Source organism: Pleurodeles waltl, chromosome 2_1, assembly GCF_031143425.1.
Source record: "Pleurodeles waltl isolate 20211129_DDA chromosome 2_1, aPleWal1.hap1.20221129, whole genome shotgun sequence".
In the NCBI taxonomy this organism is placed as follows: domain Eukaryota; kingdom Metazoa; phylum Chordata; class Amphibia; order Caudata; family Salamandridae; genus Pleurodeles; species Pleurodeles waltl.
This window is the reverse complement of record NC_090438.1, coordinates 641,688,864-641,701,850: the sequence shown is the minus strand read 5'-3', so window position 1 is coordinate 641,701,850 and position 12,987 is coordinate 641,688,864. Positions and strand designations below refer to the sequence as shown.

Sequence of the window (12,987 nt, the reverse complement as noted above, 5' to 3'; positions counted from 1 at the left end):
ACGATTTGAAGCATGGTAAATAGGCAGCTACTTCCTTTCTCTTAGAGTTCAGATGGGAAGCAGCTCTAGTGTGGTAGCCAAGCAGGTGGAGTGAGTGCAAAGGCAATTTAGCACCCGGAAGTGTAGGCACTGATAGGAGGTGATGATTAAGAGTAAAGAGATAGGATAGCTGTAATATCTGGAGACGCAGTCTGCAAGATTAAGATGGGTACACTGAGGACTAATAGAAACAAGCATTGGCAAAGACAATAGGTTTCGCTTATAGGATCTACTAAAAGAAATTGACAGGCAAATTGGAAACACTTCATCAAGAAATAGAGCGATTTGGTACAATCCACCTAAATGGGAGAACCCAGGAAGGAACTCAGAAGCATCACCTGCATGTACCAATGAGAACAGCGTCATGAAACAATTGAGTGAGAATTACAGGCATCCTCGATACCGGTTGGTTGATGAAAGGGACATCAAACCCCATAATCTGAGCATAATTACCCCAGGCAGAGGACCGTAACCCCTTGAGAAGCAATTATAAATGGGTTACATTACATAAGGACACATTCATATTTTTTGTAGGCAGAGGGACATTGAGTGATTTGCCCACCCTGAATCACAGGACATTGAGTTGATGTTGAGACTTGAACCTGGTTCCCCAGCTACAAATTTCGCAGCTCCGGCCATTACTCCATATCCTTATGCCCTTCTATACGAATGCCTGCATTTGCCAACTAGATTGTAAGGTTGCCTCTGCTAAGGATGTGAGGGTACACTGTCATGTTTTACTCTATGCTAGGTGCAGTGTTTGAGGTTTCTCTCTGGCAGGCGGTGCCGAAGATGATTGTAGATGCACTGTTCAAACCTGTGAACGGCATTCCTGCTACTACGGCCTGGGCTGCTGAGGGAGAAAGGACACACAACATACACATCCCGCTGTGTACTGTCTGCCTCCTCCCAACTGTGGCAAAAGTCTGCACAAAAGCAGCAGTACACCGGTCACTCCACAACTTTAAAAAAAAAACTCACCATTTTCTGGTGCACTCCACCATCAGCTCCTGGTAAGATGCCATGAGCTGGAACATGGAGGCATGCTTGCCAACCTGATGCAGTCTCTTCCAGAATGAAGTCATGGTTCCAGTTATGCAGGGTGGCAGCAGAGAAGAGAAATGGGAAACCTCTAATTACTTGAGCAAAAACGCATGAGGGGTGACAAGGCCTAAGTTCGGACGGAATTGGGTACACAAACTGCTTGGTGCAGGGGCAAATCCAGGTCAGATCTGCCTCGCGGTGTGCATGCACAGTGGTCCTTCGTGACTTTTCCCTTCAGTCCTGTGGCTCAGCAACCCAGCCTGTCCCTCTCGACATCTCTACTAACATTCTGTACATAGACATCCAAGAAGGACAAAAACAGCAAATCCTCTGAACCTGCCAAATCATTATATGTAACGCCGGTGTCCTCTTTCTAATTGGTTTTCCGATTGAAAGTCAACTAAATGCCTCTGGTTTCGGACCTTACACCACTGACGTTTTTTCTGGTTATAACACTAGTCTACAACAAATATTGTTTATACAAAAGTTCGGAATAAGTTATCTATAATATTGCGATATGATGTAGTGCAGGTTTCACATAACTTTTGTTTTAAAACTTGTTAAAACACTAGCAAATTTACCGGATAATTCACTCTACTGTGAAACTTTAAAATAGAAGCTAATACATTTTAAGATAGCTGCTGTTGAGCACATCTACTCTCTGGCAGTTCTTAATAGCCCATCAACATTTCTGTGTTGCAAAATAAAAAGCCAGCAGGAGGGATCCCACGCATACTTATGAGTATGGCTTAAAGTTTAAATAAATAAATAAACAAGCGCTATGACACAGTCGTTGTTAGCTGCGTCATATTATTATTATTTTTTTTACTTAAAAACGGGGTAAAGGAGATGACTGCAGGGACATTCACTCAATGAGTGCATGTGGAAAAGTAAAAAAGAGTGCCTGCACTGCAGGCCCTGCGGTGTAAGGACCCAAGCCACCAGAAGTATTACTTGGGCGAGGATCCACTGCAGGACGGCACAAATACTCGAGGTCCAGGAAGAAGATGGAGGTGAAGAAGAGGTGCTGACCAATAGTAGGTAAGGAAACAAGAGCGACAAAGGAGCCACGTTGGAGGCAGCCAACAGTAAGTAAAAGGAAATGAGAGGGATGTGAGATGCACATGGGAGCCAGCCAATGGTATTTAGAGGCAAGTAATGGGTGGGTTTTAAGTCCCTTTTAAGATTTGTTTTAAATACAAAAGATTTCCATATCGCAGCGCAAGCATTGGGTAGGCAAAACCTAAAGAAATAGAGGAGCTTAAACAGGGTTGTGTTACTGGCAAATGACCAGCCTACCTGTTGTCTATAATAGGGAAAAGATGGGTAGCATGGAAGACTGTAGGTTACCTGTGTAAAAAAGCTGACATTTACGTCAATGGGTTGGGTGGAAGAAAAACTTCAGGAGCTCCACCAAGAGGCTGTTGCTGTAATCCACCTTGCGCATTACAGGCATTAATAACTGATTTAACATTGTGAAACGGGAAGGGAGTGTTAATCATTTAAATACTGAGCAACAGGAGTCTAGCAAGGAGGGGCGCATTTATGTATCTAGGAGCATCTGAGAATCAAATACAACTCAGGTGCTACTGGCTGAGGAGGGAGGTGTAAAGCATTCTGGAGACAAACAAATATTGTGGCTTAAAAGTGAATAACATTGAGGCTGCAGAGTGACAGATTGAGGCCAGACTTGAGGGAAAGAAATAGTTCAGAAGAGTGGCTAGTGGAGAAAAGATGACCAAGAAGAAAAGGGACAAGGAAGAGCAACAAAGAACATGAAGAAATAAGAGACAGCATCCGTACTAATGCAAGGCAACAGAATAGTTTAACAAGAAAGAGCCAGCATAGTTTAGGACGACATGCCAACAAGTTCAGTTGTCCTGGAAACCGACACAGTAACACTACCCAGCAAACACACTATCCTAGTATATCCACGTTTCGCAACTAGAAGTATGTGTGTTAAAGGATAATCAAGTAAGAACAGTACGTTTGAGGTTCTTCAGGATCATATATAGGTTCAGACCCTCTTTAAAAGTTGCTAACTATTGTTGGTTCAGTCAATTCCACTACCTAACAGACATATTTTGTGCTTCTTGTGAAAGCAATACTTTCAGACTATACACAATAAGCTCAGCATTGTGCAGATGCTGTTAGTCTGACGTTTGTAACATTTTGAACAAGAGAGGTTTATAAAAAACATAACAATGGTACATAAGTCTATGTTTCAGTTTGACAATACGTTGGAGAACTCAAAAAGTGTTGTGTTATGACCAAGGCTTAATGCAGAAGGGCACAGCTGTCATACTTGTCTCTCTGACCTCTCGAGTTCTAGATTCAACTTAGTGCATCTGGTTGTTACCAACATGGGAAAGTCATGAAGTGCCAAAAACCCCAGTGCTCGGAGGTAATATTACATGTTGCTTGTGAACTGTGTATTTTGTTACTTGGTAAATATGCACCATGAAAGCAGCCGCATGCTCGACAAACATGCTTGCTTCGTCAACTTTTATAAAGGTAACTAGCTGCATCTGCTGGCTCCATAAAGCAAGACTATCTGCTTATTTTTGATCTGCTTGTTCCTCCTCGACCCTGGCTATCTTACTTTTTTTCCCTTCCCTCCTAAGCTCGCTCAAAAATTATTCACGTAATTTTTATGCTGTGTAAATCTTCTATGCTGTGAAGCTTGATCAGCGAGTCCAGTTTGCTCTACCTTTCCTGTTTAAACTTCCCATCTGGTCCTCCAGGTAAAGAGAAAGGACGTGGTGTCTTCCCTGTGTCTGTCTTTGTCAGGGCCAGGTGGCTCCTGACCTTCCGCGCAAGAACACCCTTCCCTAAACCCATTCTATCCTTTAGTTTGGCTAATCTACCTGTCACATTCATTCCACAACAGTATCCTACTATCATCGTTATTACTGCGGATCTCAGAAGCCCTCTGAGATTGCTCGCTATCACGCCTAGGTTGAACCTATGAAGCATATTAACCCAGCTGCTTATATCTAGAACGTGCCTGTGAGTTACTCTGCTGTCACTTCAGAAAGCATAATTGTGCCACAGTCGACCTCTTTTCTTTCAGAAATGTTCACATTATCCATGGCATTGTGCACTTTTGGTTCTATTTCATCTGAATCATGCCAATTCAACAGCACAGTAGCTATACTTTATCTTTCATCACTAGGTGATTAATCAATTCAGTTGAATTGCAGCCTGATCCTGACCCCTTGCTAAAATTATCTCAAATTGACTTTCAAGCTGAAAATCCTGCTTGAAGCAAAATCATTTTCTCTTTATGTTCTGGGCTTGAACGTTGGTCTATAGAGATTCAAAATGACAGATTATTGCTGCTGTATTAAATATCTTTGTGTATTCACAGACAACACAATGAATGTCGGCCAATATCAGAAGCTAGTAATCATAGTTCAATTATGCTCTAATGCAAAAGAAGCATGAACCTCAAAGCCTCTTATCCCAAGCCCCTCAAAAGTACATCTCATGTTGGCATCAACTTTTGTGCACGGATGGTATAATAAATTGGTAATGGAGAGAGAGAGGTGGCGCATCTTTGAATGTACGCACTATGACTGACACTCATTTTTGTAAGTCTGCAGACTTTGGAGCTAGGGAACACGGTTCGAGTCTCGGTGCTGGCTCAACATTCTGGACAAATCACTTAATCTCCCCACCCTACCAAAGATGAATGTGTTCTTGTGTAATGTAATCGGTGTTTATGTACATCGCTGTAATACCTTTGTATCGTGGTTGCGCTATATAAACCTGCAAAAAAATAAAAAGAGCTCCAGTACCTTTGTGTTGAGTTTGTCCTACATAAAACTGCAAAAAATAAAATAAAAAATAAGCCCCTGCAAACATTGTAAAGAAACAGCAAGATGCCGAAACCAAAGAAGATGAAGAAACAACATACCGCCATGAGCAAAGCGGTGAGGCAGAAGAAAAAATAGTGCGCCACACTAAGGTACCTTCCTGATCGTTAGCACCTCTTCTTCGCCTTTATCTTCTTCCTGATCTCAACAATCCATGTAACAGGGTCAGTCTCCAAGGGGTTAACAAAACAGCTTCAAGGTGGGACAAACGTAAAGCGTTTACTAACGATATTTAGAGATTTTTGAAAGGCAGACCCAGAAATGAATGAAAGTGATGGGCATGAGATGGGCATGGTTAACGCCCACAGAATAGATTACATGTCGAGAAGAGCAGTGCTTGCACGCTGCTATGCTCGACCTAAGAAAACTACAAACGAGAGAGATTAATTCTCTCTGTCCCCCCCCCCCCCACCCTCTCTCTCATAAGCTGGGAAACTCTAAACCATGAGGGCTCATCTGCAACTGTGGTTAGATTGAGTGAACTGACTTGGAACAATCAAACGGTGTCAACAAGAAAACATATGTGTAAATTCATTCCAAATTTACATATATTACAGGAAGGCTAGGTCCAGACACTAAATGGAACTGAAGCTGGGCCGAGGCAGCTCCCAGTCTGTAGAACTTAAAGTGGGACCCGTGCGTCTATTCAGCCCACAGTGAAGGAACAGACAGAATGTTCTGTACAGAAACTATTACTGATGAGCGCCCGCGTGTTTGCTTCAAAGATCCGCAGCCGAATTCATGATGAACCTTAAAATATAGGAAAGTGTAATTTTAAATGCAGCTTTTAAATAACGATGTCTCCTGGATGTTAAGAAGTTACATGATTGGTTTGTCCTTGTTAGAGCTGCTTAGTTGTTCCAGTTCACATGTGGTGATTGTAATGAAACTCGAGGATGCCTCGAAACAAACAAAGTTTGATACTAACAGGAAGGAAGCAATGGATGCACAAACCCTCTATTCACTGACCTAAATTGCTTAGTGTACTGGGTTTATGAGTATAGGCTTGGCTAACAGATAGGTGCAGGAAGTCAAATTCTAGATTAAGGGAACAGTGTGAATTTCTAAGTTTTATTTCTTTGAGAGAATTGTTTACAATTAAACAAATGCTGCCATGGTTCTATGCGACTGTCCTTATAAGTCTCTGAACACAAGGTGCTAAGTGTAGGCTGGCCCAGGCAAGACAGAGAGACACACAAATGAAACGGGTGATATTTCTGGTGAAAGAATAGTGAAAATCACATCTAAATGGTGTGGAGACAAGACAGGATGATGATATCACTGTGAACGTAAAAGAAAAATATGCTATTTCGTTTCATTTTAAGTGCCTGGCCCATCCTTGATTCTATCACTTTTTGACCTCTCTTGCCAAGAAGGGTTTGACAAAGAGCAGAGAACAAAATCTATAAATCAAGTATTGCCTTAGTAAAGTCAAAATTTCCCAACAGTAGGAATTCCAAAGATAACACTCGGTAAAACCCACTACTAAAACCAATAAATCATCAACAGCGCAAAAGATATAAAGAATTAGAAATAAGAGTTAAAATATTGCAAAAACAGATTGAAAAAAAAAAAAAAAAAACTTTACTATCCCAAAGCATACTATTATGTTTAAGAAATGCATTTGCGCCTGGCAAAAGACGAATGAAGAGGATGCAATCAAGTCATCAATGAACCACTTTCCATACGGTTAAACGTAAATGTTTTGCTAATACAAGTCCAGCTTCCACGAGCTCATACGAGCAAAAGTTTATTAATACGAGTAAAGTCCTCTCATGGCTGTGTCATTACAGAACATATTAGCGGTTTTAATAATTTGATTAGGGTTACCATAACATGTAATTTATGTTGTCACGTAATTTAGAATGTTAACATAAAACTAGAGGTTTTTAAATAAAATTGTGAAGCCTCACAATTCTGGTGTCTTCAATATTGTGTGCTTTTTGTGGTAACTAACAGCCATTTGCGTCGTTTTTCTAGCTCAGGCAGTCATTTATAAACAATACATTGTAGTAGTTACTGTCATTCATCACTTGTGCCTTAGGGCTTTAATGTTAATAGACTCAAATTGGATAAACATGTTATTTCCTTTGTAGAGTTGACTCGCCAAGGCTAGCTACATTAAGCAGTCAAGATTTAAATAAGATGGTACTAGGTTCGGAACTCAGATACAAAGTGACGTGGTAATCTCCCTTTATTACTGATGGATTTTGCAGCTGAATAGAACAAGGTTGCTCCACAAAACATATTTATAAAATGATGTTTTAACGCTATCTGCACTTTATTCATTAACGGTTGGCTCAATGAGTGTGAGACGTCCAGGTGAGGTTTTGTGGTTATACATATTTTGGCTTCTGCCAAAGATGCTGTTGTGCATTATATTCAAACAACTTCACTTTGACCTCCTATGTTTAGTAAAGACTCTTCCGGAAGTCTTGTGTTTCATACAAATGCTGTTTTGCAATTCTAGGCCATGCAATGCAACAATGTTTTTTTCGCAGGAAAAAAAGCTTTTTTTCTGGCTGCTTTGCCATTAAAGCCCTCCTTGTTCAATCTTTTGATAATTGTGAATGATGAACTCTGATTACTATATTGAGAGAGGTATATAGACCGCTTGATGTCATGATTTGGTCTTATCTTGGGGTGAATTTGGTGGGACAACCACCACTGGGTATAATGCAACAGTCATTAACTTTTTTGGTAAATAATCTTTTTCATTGTGGAATGATTTTATATTGTTTGGAAACTGTTTTATACCCCTTCACAGATGGAAGAGCGGCAACGATTATTTCACTGAGACAGTCACTGATATTGTATAACCCATGAAAAATCTGTTACCTCAAACCTAAATGTTGCAGACCAAACTAACAATGTTTCACATTTTATATACTGAAGGTAACAGATCATGATGATAAATTAATCATATGCACTTGTACAGTAGAGCCCATATGTAATTATCTTCCTAACCAATAGGAAAGCAGTAACGGTTCACTTACTTTTTCACACAAGGCTTCTGAATAATGACTGTCTTTAATATCGAATGACAAAGTGAAATTGTGGTGTGACATTTTTCACATGAAGCTGGATGAATTTAATATTAGGACTCGGGGATTAGATGAATCTCAGATGTATGTTCATTCGAGAAATCGCAGAATCTTAAGAGGGTGTGCTTTCTCTTTTGATTCACTGTAGAACAAGAACTTCCAACTTCTTTGGCATCATTTAGCAACAAACTTTCTATGAGTTGTAGGGTTGTACATGTGAAATCCATTAAAACACCCATGAACTGTAAAGTACAGCCTACGGAAACCTTAGAGCAGTGCCAACCGTTAGAGAACAAGCTAAGACAATGCCACAAATCATTTAGCAACTATCAGCCATTAAAAGCAGTGTAAAGGCCTTTAGTCAAGGTGTGTCCAGGTAGTTCTGTGCCGCTATAATCATCGTGAAGACAGGCTTCATTTCTAGCAGAGCAACACCTTAAAGCGAAGTGTCGCCTTTACCTTTCGCAATACCAATTTTCCATGATTATGTTCTTCTGGGAATTTTATGTGTAGGCATCAGCACTGAGAGTCAGTGGATACCTCACAGCCTCATCACCATTGTTTCAATTTCTCAGACTTACCCATAAACGTACCCTTAAGCAGCAAAATCATGTACAAATCAGACCCATTTAAATCATGATTTCATATATGAAAATGAACACCACAGGAATTCTACCAATGGAAGGAGCATCTGGATCCTAAACATTTCACATGACAGCCGCCATGCGCACACTTACTGAGATAGGGGCTTTATTATTAATAAAAGGAGGGAATATGAATCTTCCAATTGTACAGGTGTTTACAATTAAAGGGTAGATTTTTTATACAAAAAGTTCATGATTTCAAAAGAAAAAAATAAAGTAATATGCCATGCTGCAAGTTTTCAATAGCAAGTTACTTACAATTCAGAGGTATTCTTTTCAGTATTAGTACTCACCTAGATTTCACTTTTGTTGTTTTTGTTCTTAAATGGCAGAACTACAAATCCTTTAATAAGTGCGAAAATAAAAAAGTAGAACAACGAAGGCGCATGCTCTGCACTGCATAAGATTCACCAAACAACAGATGGCCTAGCCAAAATCATAGCTTCACCACTGAGTTAGTGGCAATACTTCAGTGTGTGCTTATATTTTTACTGTGTTCAATACTTTTTTTCCCATCCTATAAAATTGTATTTCAGTCAACGGTACTGCTTGAAATATTTTGATCGGGGCAGATTCTGAGGCTGAGATACAGGCAGAGTGACAGACTCGCTGTGCTCTAAGTGGGCAGTAGTGATAGAACAGGAGGGAGGTGCATGTTTCAGGACTTTCCCTGAACACACTGGGTCGTCTGAAAGTGTAAAAATAGACTGCTCAAACAAAAACTAAATAGGTCATCACCTTCTAAATAGCATAAGATCCTTTTCAATCCTTAATGGTAGGAAAAGCTGAAGCCAGGGAAGCGGGGAACATCACTGTGTACATTCTTGACATTCTAAGGTGTGTGTGGGGGGAGAGAGGAGGAAGATGGAGTGCTACACCAGCTCCAAGAATGTCTCCTCCTCTTCTGTTTGAGTTTATAGAAATTGTATTTTTTCTTTCTATCTGCTCTACCTCGAAAATCGGCTGGGTGTGTTATCAGATAAATACCAACCTGCGAAACACTGAAGGGGTATGAGCCAACAGCCGGACGGGCTCACTTTAGGACATTCAAGCAAACTAGGGTGGAAGAAGGGTACTCGCCTCCCATGTGGTGCAGGGGAGCTCCCAATAGTCAGGCAGTGCTCAACCCAAATGGTCTTGTGGAGTTGTTCTCGTGCTAACAATAAGACGCTGACATGATGAAGCTGTGACCACAGAGACACCTTGAACACATTTTCCATTATACCATTTTAAATTAAGCAGTCTGTGAAACGATTCATTCAACCAGTCGTGAATCTTGGAGTAAGGTTCACAATTACACAATCATGTGCATAAGTGAACAAAATATATGTGTGTATTGATATTGTCTCGAAATGTGCTCGCTCTGCTTTTAGCTGCTCATGAGAGTGGTTATAGCTCACCCTAGAAACGGTTCTCAAATTCAGACGGACACAGTTTCTCAAACGAAGCCTAAACTGAATACCAAAATTACGTTTCTTCACTGGAAGTGGAATCTGGCTGCAGCCTGATCTAGGACTTGGCTTTCTCAACAACTTCTCACCAACTGAGGTATTGTGAAAATCTATCCAAGAGAGAGTTGTGTGGTCTACTGTTTGTCATCAGTATCAAACACATTAGCGACAGCAAAGACATTTCTGATGCTGGTCTCACTGCTATTTATAAAGGGGGAGGCCGGGAATGAGAACAACAAATGCATTCAATGGAATGTTCTAAATGCAGACGATGGATAATGTGACAAGTGACAAATATGAAGAGTCCTTATAATGTGCCAAAATGCGTGAATAGACAGACGTGTTTAATCAGAGCAGGCACACTGCTTCTGACCAAACAATTAATATATTATCCCAGCTTGCATTCTCCCTACCCTCACACGAGTCGGACGAGATGATCTGCAATTCATCGAAGTACATAATGTCTCTCCAGCTCAGTAGACAGAAAAGCCCAAGCTGTTGGAGGAACTGGGAGCCCTAAAAGAATCCTGGGTATGACAAAAGGCCACACCACTGATGCTGTTCCCGGAGTATAAACATGAAGTTCCACCGCAGCAGAGGTAAATATTTTTGTTTTTTTTTAGCTTTGTAAGGACCCATATGATGAAGATAGCTTCATTAAGGTTGAAAAAGTAAATTTCATTTAAGTGATCCTGAGGAAGTGTCTCAAAGAGTTAATGCATTTCTATGATTTAATGCCAAAATGGATACCCTGACATACGTTCTTTTTAGGGTCGAGCGCAAAGCGCTCCACCCCAGTTGTTATCTCTCTACAGGCTTGTAACCGCACCCATGTCCTGCCCACACATTTGTTTGGTTTGTCGGCTTGCCTTTTACAATTCACTTGATTTCATTAGTGAAAGGTCTTTTCAGTGTTTAGCCCGCCTCGAGCGCACTGGCCAACTACTGAAAACATAAGAGGCTCCATGTTTTCTGTATGGTTTCTGGATTACTTTTTCTCTTTAGTTCGTAGGCAGCGCTTCTTATTATGAGGAGTACGTTGCCCTTAGGGTAGCCACAAACTTGCACATTCGGTAAAATACAGAGTGGCTTCTTCAAAGTGCTTCTCTGTGCAAGGAGCAACTCACCTTCACTTTAGAGTGGGGTTAGAGATCCCCCTACAGGTGGGCATAGTGAGTGACTACTCCCGCCTGCAAGGAAATGTCTGAGGGGTCCTTGGGATCCACTTTCTCCCTTCCAGTGACAATGCACCACCTTTATTTGATGCACTGTCAGTGAGCCTCGTAAGGGAATGATTGCCTCTGAGTCCGCATCCATAATACGGTGCAGGTGAAGAGTCAAAGTGATTCCCTCACTTGCATGGGACAACATCGCCATGCAAATCAGGGAATGCCCTCTTGAAGATACCGCTAGTGCTACATGTTTGCCCGTGCTATTACTATTACAGATGGGGCTGCACAAGCATCTGTGGCTCCTTCTTTTATACCATAGTGCCCAGTGTGCAAGAAACATGGGCACACACACCACTGTACCTAGGAGGCATGTTGGTAATATGGCTCCTCGTGTCTCAAGGGTGCACACAAAGTAATTAGCATGTAGCGCTGTGGTGGATTGGAAACCACGTGTGTCAGTTACTAGGGGCCTACATCTTTCTTTACCCAATTTTTGTTTGTTTGTTAGTGGTACTCCTAGTGCTGCTATTTTTATTATAAAAACATGTAATGTGATAAAAGCTATCTGTCCCCTTACCTCCTTTACCCTCGCACCCATAATGACCACATATACTCAGATTTGTAAAATACAGTTCACAGGTTTGAATCCTGTCAGGGAACACTCAGCATTTTATCCTTTAGATAGACAAATAATAAGTAGCTTTTTATGAGGTGATTCATTTTGTAGTTGTCTTCTAAGAGCTGACCAAAAGAGGTGTTTCTATTGCCCAGTTTACTGGTACTCAATGAATCCATCTCAAAAGGATAGAAAGCTGGGTCAGCTTTGCTGAGATGGGGGTTTAATTAGTGACCTGCAGGTTACTGCATGTTTCTGCGGCAAATACCAGACGCATCGAGCCATCCTACTTGTATAATAGACATAATGAGCACAATTAAATTGATGGAACAAACACCACTTATGTGCACTAATGTAAAAAAGCAAAAGAGTGGGAGTAAGCTTTACCTGGAACACAAGTTATTATCGTTTCACCACCTCTACCCAGCTCCAGTTTTCCAAACCCACATTTTAAATTTCTATTTAAATCACCTTTCCACTCCCTCATACGAGCCCCAGTTGCCAGTTGGGATCAGTCAGTATGGAGCCACTCTTGGAAAGGGGATCTCATGAGGAGAGCCGTTGTGGAGTGTTGGACGACGAGTCCTACCCATCCCGCCACAATGGCGGACTTCACTTTAACGTTGTACTCATTTTTAAGCTAGAATTAGCCTCAATCTGCAGAGTGAGTCAACCCAAACGAGTCAAGAATGTCTGACAGGGACTGGAGGCGCTAACAGAGTCCCAGTAGGAAGGTGCATGCTCCGGGGCATTCTAAAAATGTATCTGTACACTTCTTTTCCTTCCATTTGGCAAACTATAAATTGTTCTCCCATGAGAGACAGAGTCCACTGCACTGGGCTCCCAGGTATTTAGGAGAAAGTCTTTTGACTGACTTGAGCAGCGCCTCCCCGGGTTAGGAATTTAGTCAGCTGCTTGGGCAAGTCCCCAGGCTGCACACGGGTCACCCTCCCGACGTCAGACATGACCCCTTCTAAGGCATCCCTCATTCCATACCATGACTCTCTCAGCTGTCGCTAGCAGTCTGCTTTTAAAGCAGATCATTCTCTTGCAACCCCTCAGAATGCAAAGGACTGTCGGGGAAACCTGTCTATTTGTA

General features: G+C 41.3%; 1 protein-coding gene across 4 annotated transcripts in view; it reads right to left on the bottom strand.

Annotated features, from left to right (window-relative positions):
* Positions 1 to 12,987, bottom strand: part of TNS3 (tensin 3) — a 752,439-nt gene that overhangs the window by 63,235 nt on the left and 676,217 nt on the right. The window lies entirely within an intron of this gene.